The sequence below is a fragment of the Elaeis guineensis genome, chromosome 1, assembly GCF_000442705.2.
Source record: "Elaeis guineensis isolate ETL-2024a chromosome 1, EG11, whole genome shotgun sequence".
NCBI lineage: Eukaryota > Viridiplantae > Streptophyta > Magnoliopsida > Arecales > Arecaceae > Elaeis > Elaeis guineensis.
In genome coordinates, this window is record NC_025993.2 from 81,022,640 (window position 1) to 81,038,634 (window position 15,995).

The following is a 15,995-nucleotide window of genomic DNA, read 5'->3' on the forward strand; positions in this document are numbered from 1 at the left end:
TCCAAGCCCTGAGAGGCACTGTCGAAGGGATTTCTGTCTCCTTTGGGGAGAAGACAGTCGAGCTGCAACAAGTGAAAATCCAACTGGCGCTTGAGCGGAAGGCCATCGCGGATGCAGAGACGGAGTCTGAAGTTTTGCAGAAGTGGCGTCGAGAAGCGGAGGCTGAGAGCCAGCAACTTCGTCGGGCGCTCCAGGATGAGCTACGGAAGAGGGGAGAACTAGAAGAAGCAATAGAAAACCTGAGGCAGTCCTGGTTGAGGGATGGGATAGATAACCCTAGGTCGGAGGGAGCAGGGCCTCCTTAGAGCTCTTTTGTCTTTATGTCTTATCATGTAGTTACTTTCTTTTTGTCGTTTTGTCCTTCTTTCCTTGGCCGTCCTGGCCTTGTAGTACGTATATCAGAAATGGAAAAAAGAGTGTTTTGTGTTACCTTGTCCACGCGTAGCACTGATATTGTCGTCTGTTGAACCTTTCTTGTCGTTTGGCTTATTTGACGTAGATGTCGTCGTGGGGGGGGCTCTTTCCTTTCATCCGACCTTGTTACGCGGCCGAGTTTTGCCACCATTATTAACCCTCGCTGCAGAAGTGGCGGATGGAGCCCGGCTTCCGTAGGAGTCCGGGCGAAGTCTTCCTTGGCATAGGAACCCGGCTCCCATAGGAGTCCGGGTGAAGTCTTCCTTGGCGGCGGAACCCGACTCCCGTAGGAGTCCGGGTGAAGTCTTCCTTGGCGTAGGAGCCCGGCTCCCGTAGGAGTCCGGGTGAAGTCTTCCTTGGCGGTGGAACCCGGCTCCCGTAGGAGTCCGGGTGAAGTCTTCCTTGGCGTAGGAGCCCGGCTCCCGTAGGAGTCCGGGTGAAGTCTTTCTTGGTGGCGGAACCTGGCTCCCGTAGGAGTCCGGACCTTCCATTTTGCTCGAGCCGGCGTGAGGTTCTCCTCTCGTTACCAGCTTGGCTTGTGGGGGCGCGTTAGGGCGCTGTAAGGCCTCTCCCCCCTCCGATCTAAAAGAACCGGGCCTTCAACTTTGCTCATGTCAGGACGAGGTTCTCCTCCTGTTCCTGACATGGCTGTGGGGGCACATTAGGGCGTTGCAAAGCCTCTCCCCCCATCTGGTCTAAAAGAATCGGGCCTTTGACTTTGCTCAAGTTAGGGCGAGGTTTTCCTCCTGTCCCCAACAGGGCTGTGGGGGCACATTAGGGCGTTGTAAGGCCTCTCCCCCCATCCGGTCTAAAAGAACCGGGCCTTTGACTTTGCTCAAGTTAGGGCAAGGTTTTCCTCCTGTCCCTAACAAGGCTATGGGGGCACATTAGGGCGTTGCAAGGCCTCTCCCCCCATCCGGTCTAAAAGAACCGGGCCTTTGACCTTGCTCATGTCAGGACGAGGTTCTCCTCCTGTTCCTAACATGGCTGTGTTTTTGGAGGGATCATATCCAGTCATAATACATCCACGCTAGGTGGGAGGGGCACGTTAGCTAGAAAGAAAAGTAGATTCAAGGCGAAATAGTAAGTGATACATTTACAGTTTTCCCGCTCCTCCTTGAGGCCCTCCGGTGATGGAGTCGATGGTCCCGATGGGAGGCCGGTCCCCAGGCTGCTCCTCCCTTTTCTGCGGTTCAGGCGGTGGGAGGGCTCTTGACCGGTCTCCTCTACCCTCAGGCCTGCGGTGGATGAATCTGTCGAGTCGACCTCGCCGAATGAGCTCCTCGATCTCGTCCTGGAGCTGGATGCATTCCTCCGTGTCGTGGCCGTGGTCGCGGTGGTAGAGGCAGAACTTGTTGGGGTTGCGCTTCCCGGGGTGTGTGCGCATCCTCTCCGGCCTAGGAAGCTGCTCCCTGACCTCCATCAGTACCTGGGCCTTCGAGGCGTTGAGGGGGGCGTAGTTGCGAAATTTCCCTGGTGGGGAACCCCACCGAAACCTGCGGTCCGAGCTTCTCTGCCTGCGTGCTCGGGGTGGAGTAAGGGCACGCTTATGTCCAGGAGGGGATCGGGAACGTGGCCGGGCTTCCTTTGGCCTTTTCTCAATTGCGGGCTTACTCGAATCTCCCGCTTGATGCTCCCTTGCTGTCTCTTCGTCCTTCATTTTGAAGGCTTCTTCCGCTCGGGCGTATCCTTCAGCCCGAGCCAGTAAATCGGCAAAATCTCTGGGGTACTTCTTCTCCAGGGAGTACAAAAGATTATTCTTCTGAAGGCCACCTTTCAGGGCGGCCATGGCAACTGACTGGTCCAAGTTTCGGACCTCCAACGCCGCAATGTTGAAGCAGTTGACGTAGGCCCGTATGGACTCCCCTTCCCTCTGCTTGATGTTGATGAGGGACTCCGAACCCTTCCGGGGATGCCGGCTGCTGACAAAATGGGCCACAAATTGGTGGCTCATTTGATCGAAGGAAAATATGGTACCCGGCTTCAGAGCCGAGTACCAGTTCCTCGCTGCTCCCTTCAAAGTAGACGGGAAAGCCCGGCACTAGATGGCGTCAGGAGCACCGTGAAGCAGCATCATCGTTCGGAAGGCCTCCAGATGATCAACCGGGTCCGACGTCCCGTCGTAGCTTTCGAACTGGGGAAGCTTGAAGTTCGGCGGGATCGGTTCCTGCATAATCATTTGGGAGAAGGGAGGGTCAGTGCAAATATCCTCACCATAAGCGGGAGGCGCGTGGCGGAGTTCTTCGATCCGCCGGTTCATCTCCTGGAGCCTTCGGTCCAGGAAATTCTCTCGACTTCGAGTCTCGAGGGTCCTTTGGCAGAACGGGGGCAGGGATCTTCCAGGGGTGGAGTCGTGGTCCGATTGAGGGCCCTCTACCCTCGGATTTGCCTTCCCGGGAAGGACGGGGCGGCTGGCCCAGGTGGCCCGCCCCGCCGTCGGGTTCTGGCATTCCGGAGATGCCCCTTCCGGATGCGCCGACGCCTGCGGTTGCTGCTGTTGCATCGCTTGTACGGCCTCGACGAGACCTCTGACCTGCTGTGCCAGCAGGTCAAATTGCTCCGCGTCGACCGCCGCCGCCGGAGGGGGAGGAGGAGGAAGCTGAGAAACGGGAGGGGAGGCCGGAGCCTGAGATCTGGCCGCGGAGGCCGTGGACCGCCGGGTGGACGCCTTGCGCAGAGGCATCGAGTGTCGATCTCACGGGGGAAGATTAGGAGTGGGTGACGGAGAAACGGTCGGAGGCGGCTCCGTTGAACACTCCTTTAAGAACAAGGGTGCTGCGAAGACACAACCCTTCCTCTAGCGCCAATCCCTGTTGCTGCAAAAATCTGCTTGCGCCGGAGAAGCTGGAGTCGGGGAAGCCGCGGTCGCCACCGGGACCTGCAAGGAAAGTCTAAACCGGAGGTGGGGTTGCTTCGGCAAAACCCTCCGACGCTCAAGTCAGTTCTCTGCCTCAACAAGAATGGAGTGCTCGAACGGAGAATTTAGCAGAGTTTTGAGATAAGAAATGAGCTTAGAGAATAACGTATCTGGATCCCCCCTTTTTATAGGCGAAGGAGGTAACGGATTGATGGCGACACCTGTAACCGTCTGGTAGTGGGCCGCCCATGGTCAGGGGAATTTATTGCGAGGGGTAGTGGAGCAGAATCGTGGCCATCACCGCAGCTCGCCATGTGGAATCAGTTGCAGGGAGTGGAGCAGCGCCCGTTGTCGTGACTTGCCAGCGGATGGGAGAATCGCCCGGTATCCGTCGCAGGAGGTGGAGCAGGTTCGTGGCCGTTATTGCGGCCTGCCAGGGGGTAGTGGAGCTGTGCAGAATCCGCCACAGGAAGTGAAGCAGGGCGGCGACGGTTACTGCGGCTTGTCAGGGAATGATGGAGCTGCGCGGAATCCGTCACAGAAAGTGGAGCAGGGTCGTGGCCGTTTTGGTGGCCTGCCAGGGGGCACGGATCTATTGATTGAAGCTCGGCGACGGTCGGAGCCTGGCCTCTGTAGAGGTCCGGGAGAGGTCCTCCCGGCGGCTGGGGTCGTGGGTGGAGTCTGACTTCCGTGGGAGTCCGGGCGGAACCCTCTTGGAGCTGAAGTTGCGGGCGAAACCCGGCTCTCGTAGGAGTCCGGGCGGAGTCCTCTACAACCAGAGTTAGAGGTGAAGTCCGGTTTCCGTAGGGGTCCGGACGGAGCTTACCAGCAGTTGATACTGAGAGCGGAGCCTGGCTCCCGTAGGAGTCCGGGCGGAGCTGTGCTGCAGTTGATGTCGGAGGCGGAGTTCGGCTCCCGTAGGAGTCCAGGCGGAGCCGTGCTGCAGTTGATGTCGGAGGCGGAGTCCGGCTCCTGTAGGAGTCTGGGCGGAGCCGTGCTGCAGTTGATGTCGGAGGCGGAGCCCGGCTCCCGTAGGAGTCCGGGCGGAGTCCTCTGCAATCAAAGTTAAAGGTGAAGTCCGGCTCTCGTAGGAGTCCGGACGGAGCTTACCAGCAGTTGATGCTGAGAGCGGTGCCTGGCTCCCACAGGAGTCCGGGCGGAGCCGTGCTGCAGTTGATGTCGGAGGCGGAGCCCGGCTCCCGTAGGAGTCCGGGCAGAGCCGTGCTGCAGTTGATGTCGGAGGCGGAGCCCGGCTCCCATAGGAGTCCGGGCGGAGCCGTGCTGCAGTCGGCGGTGGAGCCCAGCTCCCATAGGAGTCCGGGCGGAGTCCTCTGCAATCAAAGTTAAAGGTGAAGTCCGGCTCTTGTAGGAGTCCGGACGGAGCTTACCAGCAGTTGATACTGAGAGCGGTGCTTGGCTCCCGCAGGAGTCCGGGCGGAGCCGTGCTGCAGTTGATGTCGGAGGCGGAGCTCGGCTCCCGTAGGAGTCCGGGTGGAGCCGTGCTGCAGTTGATGTCGGAGGCGGAGCCCGGCTCCCGTAGGAGTCCGGGCGTAGCTGTGCTGCAGTTGATGTCGGAGGCGGAGCCCGGCTCCCGTAGGAGTCCGGGCGGAGCCGTGCTGCAGTCGGCGGCGGAGCCCGGCTCCCGTAGGAGTTCGGGCGGAGTCCTCTGCAATCAAGGTTAAAGGTGAAGTCCGGCTCTCGTAGGAGTCCGGACGGAGCTTACCAGCAGTTGATACTGAGAGCGGAGCCTGGCTCCCGTAGGAGTCCAGGCGGGGCTGTTCTGAAGTCGGCGGTGGAGCCCGACTCCCGTAGGAGTCCGGGCGGAGCTGTGCTGCTGTCGATGTCGGCGGTGGAGCCCGGCTCCCGTAGGAGTCCGGGCGGAGTCCTCTGCAATCAAAGTTAAAGGTGAAGTCCGGCTCTCGTAGGAGTCCGGACGAAGCTTACCAGCAGTTGATACTGAGAGCGGAGCCTGGCTCCCGTAGGAGTCCGGGCGGGGCTGTTCTGAAGTCGGCGGTGGAGCCTGGCTCCCGTAGGAGTCCGGGCGGAGCTGTGCTGTTGTCGATGTCGGCGGTGGAGCCCGACTCCCGTAGGAGTCCGGGCGGAGTCCTCTGCAATCAAAGTTAAAGGTGAAGTCCGGCTCTCGTAGGAGTCCGAACGGAGCTTACCAGCAGTTGATGCTGAGAGCGGAGCCTGGCTCCCGCAGGAGTCCGGGCGGAGCTGTGCTGCAGTCGGCGGCGGAGTCCGACTCCCATAGGAGTCCGGGCGGAGTCCTCTGCAATCAAGGTTAAAGGTGAAGTCCGGCTCTCGTAGGAGTCCGGACGGAGCTTACCAGCAGTTGATACTGAGAGCGGAGCCTGGCTCCCGTAGGAGTCCGGGCGGGGCTATTCTGAAGTCGGCGGCGGAGCCCGGCTCCCGTCGGAGTCCGGGCGGAGCTGTGCTGCTGTCGATGTCGGCGGTGGAGCCCGGCTCCCGTAGGAGTCCGGGCGGAGCTGTGCTGCAGTTGATGTCGGAGGCGGATCCCGGCTCCCGTAGGAGTCCGGGCGGAGCCGTGCTGCAGTCGGCGGTGGAGCCCGGCTCCCGTAGGAGTCCAGGCGGAGTCCTCTGCAATCAAGGTTAAAGGTGAAGTCCGGCTCTCGTAGGAGTCCAGACGGAGCTTACCAGCAGTTGATACTGAGAGCGGAGCCTGGCTCCCGTAGGAGTCCGGGCGGGGCTGTTCTGAAGTCGGCGACAGAGCCCGGCTCCCATAGGAGTCCGGGCGGAGCTGTGCTGCTGTCAATGTCGGCGGTGGAGCCCGGCTCCCGTAGGAGTCCGGGCGGAGTCCTCTGCAATCAAAGTTAAAGGTGAAGTCCGACTCTCGTAGGAGTCCGGACGGAGCTTACCAGCAGTTGATACTGAGAGCGGAGCCTGGCTCCCGCAGGAGTCCGGGCGGAGCCGTGCTGCAGTTGATATCGGAGGCGGAGCCCGGCTCCCGTAGGAGTCCGAGCGGAGCCGTGCTGCAGTCGGCGGTGGAGCCCGGCTCCCGTAGGAGTCCGGGCGGAGCTGTGCTGCTGTCGATGTCGGCAGTGGAGCCCGGCTCCCGTAGGAGTCCGGGCGGAGCTGTGCTGTTGTCGATTCCACCGAGGGTTTCGGCTGTGGGTATTTTATACCCAACATTTAATTAGCACATATATGAGGTATTTTTTATATTACATAATTAAGATATTTCAATTAATGCCATCCATAAAAATCAATCCAAGGATATTCATAGAAGTTAAAAGCATATATATATATATATATATATATATATATATATATATATATATATATATATATATATATATATATATATATATCCAAAATGAGACATAAGTGTCACAATACATACGAGTCAAGTCAAAGTACATAGACCATACAAAAATCATGGATAACAAAAAAATATAACTATCCAGAGCCAATCCGCCAACATATACAAAGGAGCCATAAGTAAGATCCTAGACATAAAAGGCTAACTATGCTAGATCTAATAGATGTCATGGCTAGAGGTATCGGAAGAGTCAGAGATATGATGAGGAGTCTCAGGATCAAGGCCATGGGCACGTCATCGACCATGTCTGCCTTGGCCATGGGTAGAAGTACCAGCATAAGCAGAAGGACGAGAAGGTCCTGGAGCTTGGGAAGATATGGATTGTGCTAGGAGAACAAGTCTGATGGTATCCAATTATTCCAAAGCTCTCGACATGGATTGCATCAGGGTACCAATCTGAGTAGAGACAGCCTCATTGGAGTCCCTGATCTCTCTCCTCAAAAAATCAAAGCCACTCTCTAAAATGCCTCGAAGCCTAGCCACCTCTGCAGATAGGTTGGAGACCTCCGTGATGTCCTCTTATGATTGGAGATGGGCTAAGGCTAATATCTGCCTCTGCAAATCTAAAACTCTGTCTGTCAGTCTCAGAATACATCCCTCAAGCTCCTCAATTTGTGCGAACTGAGCTGTAAGCATCTGAAAGACGTAGAGACATGAGGGATCATAGTCTGATCTGGATCAGCCTGAGATGTCATCTTCTGAGTAAAACCTAAGGTGGCAAACTGCTGGGATAAGATAGAAGCAACCTGCTAGAAAATCAGCTGAATCTGATTACTGAAGGATCTACTCTACTCTCAAACTGTGGTACAGAAGCATCCCTTCTCACTGACTCTGAGGGACCAGCCTCATGATCAGACACGAACTGAATATCAGGAGATGCTCTGTGATCACGAGGAGGTGAAGATGGTCCCTCCTCCTCTGCTCTCTCCTCAACACCCTTTGACCAACCACCATCAGTCTTTGAAAAATCCATGCAGTGCAGTGTGTGGTGGTTGATGGTGTCAGAATATGATAATCTGTTGACTACTTTCCCCTCAAAACAAACTCCAAACCTCCTAAAGATCAGGGTGAGTGCCATACCATAAGGTAGGTGAGCCTTAGACCTATTTAGGATTTCCCTCATGGCCTCAAACATCAGAGTAGGAAGGTTCAAGGGGGTCTCGATGATCATATGATACATGATACATATATCCCTACCAGATAAGAGGTCATGTCTGCCACTCCTAAAGACAAAAAATTTGATCACCATGTGATGCAAAAGTCTTATCTCTACTAAAAGTATCCTTATTTTTAATTTATTTAAATTTATAGTAAATGCTCTTCCTAAAATAATACTTAGTCCTTCTTCTTTGATTGGGAGCTCCATATGAGTATAACCTTCACAAGACAAGTGCAAGATTTGTTCCAAAAGTAATGGATCAAGAATAATGTTAACACATTTCACTAAAGACTTTACTGTTCCATTGTAGTAACTTAAATTTAAATAGAACTCTCTGACCAAATCAACATAAGTATTTTCCTTCAATAGACAGTAAAACTCCCATCCTTGACTTTTAGTTTTTGATCCAATTGAAAACCCCTCTTTTTTAAAAAACTTAAAATCTATGTTCTTCCCAAGTTCTACTTTTTGATTGGAGAGTGGTATCTTGCTTGGACTAAGTGGAGACTGTGAAGAAGCTGGAGTAGGACCTGAAACTGAGGTTGGAGCAGGAGAGGGCTCAGCTGCCGTTCTTTTTCTGCGCACATCCTCCTCTAACCTACGAGCAGACTTTCTTCTTTGTGGTAGCTTCAATTTGGGAGCCATTTCATGCAAGAGAAACTTGCAAACAGCCTAGAAGACCTAATGAGAGGTAGAGTGAAAAGAATTTTAGAGAAAAAATAAAGATTTTGGAAAGATAGACCGCCAGTTTAGAGAAGAGGGTTTGAAGCTAGGGTAAGCTTGATTCGCCCAAACGAAGAAGAAAAAGAAAAGGGATTTAATTCCTAAAAGGGCGATTTAAAGGGGAAAACCCGATGGGAAGAGGGATTTTAAGAGAATTTTTGCGGTTGAGAGAGTGGAGGGGAGGGGATTTTTGTTCGATGGGATGAGGAAGACAAAAGGCAAAGGGTCGGCCTCTTAACTAATGGAGATTTCTCAATAAAACAGAGCGCCCGATGGATTTTAATAAAAATTATAAGTTTACCCTAGGATCGATCTTGGGGGTCGACTCATGGCTAGGAAGAAAAAAAAAGATGGAAAAATTTTGAAAAAAAATTTGAAACTTGAGGTAAGGGTATCTATTTAAGAAATCGATCATATGAAGGATAGTTTTGAGCTTTTAAGAAAGGGAAGATGAGAATTGAGCTCAAAATTTGGTTTAATGAATTTTTGACAAAAAGAACTTGAAATCAGATAGATATTTAAGCTAATGGATCAAGGATTCCTAGTTCTCTCCTAATTTCATAAAATCTATCTTCACTTAAGGCTTTGGTAAAGATGTCAGCCAATTATTTTTCAGTACATACATAATCAAGAATTATATCATTATTTTGGACATGTTCTCTTATGAAATGATATCTAATTTCAATATGCTTTGATCTAAAGTATTGAATTAGATTTTTAGATAGATTAATAGTACTAGTGTTATCATATCTTATAAGAGTTTCATTGAGTTTGATGCCAAAGTCCTCAAGTTGTTGCTTAATCCACAAGATTTGAGCACAGCAACTTCCGACTGCAATGTATTCGACCTCGATCGTAGATAGTGCCACCGAATTTTACTTCTTGCTAAACCAAGAGATTAAGTTAACTCCTAAAAATTAGCAAGTTTCACTGGTACTTTTTCTATCTAATCTACATCCAGCAAAATCGGCATCTAAATATCCTATTAAGTCAATTGATGAGTCCTTAGAATATCATAATTCTAGAGTTTGTATATCTTTTAAATATTTAAAAAAAAATTTAACTGTATTTAAATATGATTCTTTTGGATTTGATTGAAAGCGTGCACATAGACAAACACTAAATATAATATCTGCTCTACTAGCAGTTAAATATAATAAAGAATCAATCATATCTCTATAAAGTTTTGAGTCTACATTTTTACCTCCTTCATCCTTGTCAAGCTTACATGATGGGCTCATGGGGGTACCAATTGCTTTGGAGCCCTCTATTCCAAATTTTTTGAGTAGTTCTCTTATGTACTTGCTTTGGATGATGGAGATCATTTTCTTTGTTTGTTTGATTTGGAGTCCGAAGAAGAATGTAAGTTCTTCCATCATGCTCATCTCGAACTCCTCCTACATGAGCTTAGCAAAATTTTGACAAAGAGTTTCATTAGTAGACCCAAATATAATGTCATCAACGTATATTTATATAACTAAGATATCATCATGATTTCTTTTAATAAAAAGGATTATATCTATATTTCCTCTTTAAAAAATATTATTAAGCAAGAATTTACTTAACCTTTCATACCAAGCCCTAGGTGCTTGTTTTAAACCATATAATGCTTTGTTTAATTTGAAAATATGATTAGGAAAAGCATAATTTTCAAAATTGAAGGGTTGTTCTACATATACTTCTTTAGCAATATAATCATTTAGAAAAGTATTTTTGACATCTATTTGGAATAACTTAAAATTCATAAAGTATGCATATGCAAGTAAAAACCTAATTGCTTCTAGTCTAGCAACAGATGCAAAGGTCTCATCAAAATCAATTTCATCTTCTTGATTATAACCCTTTACAATCAATCTTGCTTTATTCCTAATTACATTTTCATGTTCATCCAATTTATTCTTATATACCCATTTTGTGCCAATTACTGGATAATTTTTAGGTCTTGATACTAAAGTCCATACATTATTTTTTTCGAATTGATTAAGTTCCTCTTGTATTGTATTTATCCAATTATAATCTTTTTCAGCTTCATCTATGGTTTTAGGTTCAAAATGAGAAATAAATGCAAAATGATTGTATGCATCTCTAAGTAAAGAACGAGTTCTTACTCCATGTGTAGAATCACTAATGATTAATTCTTTGGGGTGATTGTGATCATACCTCTATTTTTTGAGTAGATCATTTGTACCTCGAGGTTGTTCTTGTTATTCTTCACCTTCATCTTCTTGTTTGTTTTCATATTTTTCTTCATTTTAGATTGTTGAGTCTTTTAGGGTGAGCTCCTTCATCCCTTCTATAAGAGGATCTGCATCATCAATACCTTCACTCTTTCTTGAAGGAAGATCATTAGTCTCATCAAAAATAACATGTATTGACTCCTCTACTACTAAAGTTTTTTTGTTGAAAACTCTAAAAGCTTTGCTAGAAGAGGAGTAACTAAGAAAAATAGCTTCATTAGATTTTGCATCAAAATTTTCTAATCTCTCTTTACCATTGTTCAAAATAAAACATCGACAACCAAAAATATGAGAAAAATACAATGTTTAGTTTTCTTCCTTTCTAAAGCTTATAGGGTGTTTTCTTTATAATTGGTCTAATTAAAGCAACGTCTAAAATATAACATGCCGTGTTAATTGCTTCCACCTAAAAGTATCTTGAGAGGTTGCTTTCACATAGCATGGTACGGGCCATTTCTTCAAGGATTCTATTTTTTCTTTCTACTACCCCATTTTGTTGGAGTGTCCTAGGTACTGAAAAATTATGATCAATATCTTTTTCATCATAAAATTTTTTAAAATCTTGATTTTCAAATTCGGTTCCATGATCACTTCGAATATTTTGAATTGAAAAATATTTTTCATTAGTAACTTTTTGATAAAATTTTGAAAACACATGAAAAGTTTCATCCTTATATGTCAAAAAAAAACTCATGTAAAATGAGAGAAATCATCAATAATTATAAAGCACTATCATTTTCCACCTAAACTAGTAATTTCAATGGGTCCAAATAAATCCATGTGTAATAATTCTAATGGCCTAGAAGTTGAAACAATGTTTTTAGATTTGAATGAGATTTTTATTTGTTTACCTAGTTGGCATGCATTACAAATTTTATCCTTTTCAAAATTTAATTTAGGTAAATCGATAACCAATTTTTTTTTAATAAGTTTTGAAAGTGAATGCATGCTAATATGTACAAGTCTACGGTGCCAAAGCCAACTAGTCTCATTAATTTTGGCATTCAAGGCGACTAGGTATTGCATATTTATCTTAAAAAGATCATTCAAATATACCATAAAAATATTATCATGTCTATGCCCAATAAATTTAATGCCTTCATCATTGAGACTAGTTACTATGCATAATGAAGATTCAAAAATAACTTTATATCTTTTGTCACAAAATTGACTAATGCTTAATAGATTATATTTCAAACCATCTACTAATCAAATATTTTCAATATATTTGGAGGGAGTGATACCAATGTTACCTATACCGATGATCTTTTCTTTGCTATTGTCTCCAAAGGTAACCATCTCTCCATCTTTTACATCAAGTGTGATGAATTGGGATTCATCACCGGTCATGTGTCTTGAACACCCGCTATCAAGATATTATTTTCGATTTGTTCCTTGGGATGCAAGACACACCTACATACAAAAATCAAGTTTTGATTTTAGATACCCAAGTTTTTTTGGATCCTTTTTGGTTAGTCATAATGGTTCCTTTTGGAACCCATATTTTCTTCACATTAAAATTTTCAGATTTGCTAGAGAAACATGTATAGGATTTGTATCCTACTTTACCACATTTAAAGCAAGTAATATTTAAAAACTTGTTGCTTGATGAGTTCACAAAGATATTTTTCAGAAATTTTTATTTCTTTAAAGGGTTGTAGCCAAGACCGGCTTTATCATAAACGGCCTTTTGATTATCAAGTATCATTTGAAGTTTATTTGAATTTAGAGTGAACTTTTTTACCATAGGTTTTAACTTAGCAATTTCATTTTTCAAGTTCAGATTTTCTTATGTCAAGTCTAATTTTTTATTTGAAATAATCTCATTTTTTTTTAGTAAAGATTGATTCTTTGATTTCAATTCTTTGTTCTTTACCCCTAACTTCTTTAGATCATCAACTAGATCATAAAATACTTTTTGAAATTCTTCAAAAGTAAAGTCATTAGGAGTTTCAGCGTTTACCTCATTTTCATGTGCCATAAGGCATAAGTTGGCTTGTTCATGTGAATCTTCTTCTTCGGAGCTTGACTCATCACTATCACTCCATGTAGCCACCATAGCCTTTTTTTTGTACTTCTTAGGACCCTTTTAAGTTGTGGACATTCGGATCTAAAGTGCCCCGGCTTCTTACATTCATAACAAATAAGGGGCTGCTCTTTACCCTTCTCCTTGCTATGCTCCCCTTTTGTAGATGGCCTCTTCCTCATTTTTTTATTTTTTTTTCTTCAAAAATCTTTTAAACTTTTTAATATTGAGGGCTATTTCTTCATCTTGCTCTTCATTTTTTATTTCATCAGATTCCTTATCGAGTTGAGTAGTAGATTTGAGGGCGATTGTCCTCTTCTTCTTGACATCTTCTTCTTGATGTTGTTTTATGCTTAGCTTGTGTATCATTAGCGATCCTAGAAGCTCCTCCAAGGATAAAATATTCAGATCTTTGGCTTCTTAGATTGTGGTCACTTTGGCCTCCCAAGTCCTTGGTAAAGACTAAGAATCTTTCTCACAAGATCGCTGTTAGAATAAGACTTACCAAGACTTTTTAGACCATTAATAATATCCATAAAATGAGTAAATATTTTAATTATTGATTCATCATGCTCTATTTTAAAGAGTTCATATTTGTGTATAAGCATGTTAATTTTTTATTCCTTAACTTGATTAGTGCCTTCATGTGTTACTTCTAACCTATCTCATATTTTCTCAGCCGACATGCATGTTGAAATGCAATTAAATTCATTAGCATCTAAAGCATAATATAAAATATTCATGGCTTTAACATTGAGTTGAGCCATTTTTTTGTCAACATCATCTCATTCTCTTTCAGATTTGGTTGATTCTACATCATTAATTATCTTAGTGGGTGTGTGTGGTCTATTAACTATGATACTCCATATATCATAGTCAAGTGCTTAAATAAAAATTTTCATCCGAGTTTTTCAATAGGTGTAGTTTGACCCATTGAAAAGTGAAGGTCGGTTTGTGGACTGCTCCTCGGCTAGTGAAGCACCAACTTGAGTTGCCATAGATCTTTAACTCTTTGATGGTTAAATCAAAGTAGGACCAGAGCACCAAGCTCTGATACCACTTGTTATCCAACTATGCAACCCAAGAGGAGGGGTGAATTGGATTTTTAAAATTTTAAAGTTAATTTAGAACCACAATGATTAAGTAATAATAAGTAAGTTATATGTCGTAAGTGATTTAAGCAAGATATAGAAATGAGATGCAAGAATGTAAGAAAATAAAAAAATTTAGAAAGAGAGCAAGTAAGCACAACATAAATAATCAAGATTTATAGTGGTTCGGTGCCAACCTTGCACCTACATCCACTCTCCAAGCTTTTACTTGAGAAGTTAAATCCACTAAAATGTATTCAATAAGAATATAACGTCGGTACCTCCAACTCTAGCTATCCCAAGCTACAACACTTATTTTTTAGGTACAAGCCAATCCAATACAATCTGATTCAAGGTTCGGATCAACCTATCCAAATTTTGAAATCCTTCTAAAACTAAAAATCAAGACAAAACAGAGTATGTGAGTTAATCACACAAAAATATAAATTTAGCTCCTTTAATGAGCAAATAAAATTTTAAATATACTTTACACAATAAGAAGGAAGCTTTTGTGATTTTTCTTAAGATGGTTGAAGACTTGAATGAGCTCTTGAGGGGTTGGTGAACTTGAATTGAAAGCTTCTTTTGCTTGAAAAGGTCTTTTTGCTTAGGGCTGAAGTGAATGCTTGAAAAAAAAAAAATTTTTTTTCTTCTTTTTTCCTCCTTTAAGTGCCTTTATAGCTTCAATAGATGGTAGAGATAAATCTGAACTGAAATAGAGCTGTTGGAGATCATTAAAAAAATATTAAATACTGCAAAAAAAATTAAAAACTAGCCATTACGGAAGTTTCCGTCACAAGGGGTCGACTCATGGGGTCGACCTCTGTGGCACAGAACAGAAAATCACTGTTCTGTATCTTTGGCCTACACAGCAACAGAGATCGACTCATAAGGTCGATCCTTTTGAGTGTGCCAACCAAAAATAGCATGCCGTTCAGCTCCTTTTGACAGGAGTCGACTCATAGGGTCGACCCAATTCTTTAAACTTGAATTTTTCTCAACATATCCATTTAAAAAGTATAAAATTACCTCCAATAGATCATAAATCTTATGTTCTTGATCTTGAAGCTTTCGAATCAGAACTTGATAAAATTATGATTTTATCCTTGAAATACAATAAATCTTTTTTCAAGCTAAAATCATTAGTAACCCCTCAAATGTATTATAATCATCAAAATCAATTCATGGAGCAACACCTGCGATATCTCGGCTATTCACAATAGGATTACTATAGTTTGACTATACATACACTTGATCTTCTAGCCATATGGGTCCTCGTAGTGTATGTTGGATGTAGTAGGTTCATTATAGAAGTAGGATGCCTACCTAGATGAGATCTAGTGACCTTAGTAGTTAAGTGGCAGTTCTATGTGATTTATGAAGCTGAGTTCTTAAGACCATAGCCACGACAATGTGATTAATGAAAAAGAGTTATCATAAGATTTCACAATATGGACTTGAGTAGATTAAATCTTACATAAAATAGATAAAGGGGTTTGACAAGTTTTTTCATAACTTTCATCTAATTGAAACTCATGATAGAAAAACTGAATCACATGATAACTACACCTAGAGGTTCAATTATCTTCTATTCTACTGGGTTGCTACTACATGCTGCTAGATGTCACTGGTGGATAGTGAGACCCATGAGAATCACTTGATGGTCAATAATTCTCATAAGGATGAATTGAAATTGTTCTACTCCATTAAAATGATTTCAATGATACTGTTGATATAGATCACAACATATCTCACTATTAAATAGAATAGAATCAATAGAATCATACACAAAAAGATTTGAACTTGATTAAATAATTGAATTATGATTTTGAATCACAGTAGAATCTAATTATTAATTTGATTGATAATTGGACTATTTTGTAAAGTTACAAGAGATGATCAGCTAAAGATTAGTGAGTCAAGGAATAATTAGCAATTGTTGTTGAATTAATTATTAATTATTTGATTTGATCATTTAATTAAGATTGGATTTAATACAAATTAAATTAGATTTAATTTGGTTCAATAAGGATTTAACTAAACCCAATTGGATTTGGAATTGGATTTGATCCAAACCAACCCAAATTAAGATGAGGATTCTCTCTCATGCTCCACGCCCCAACCTCCTCCACACCTCATCTTGGT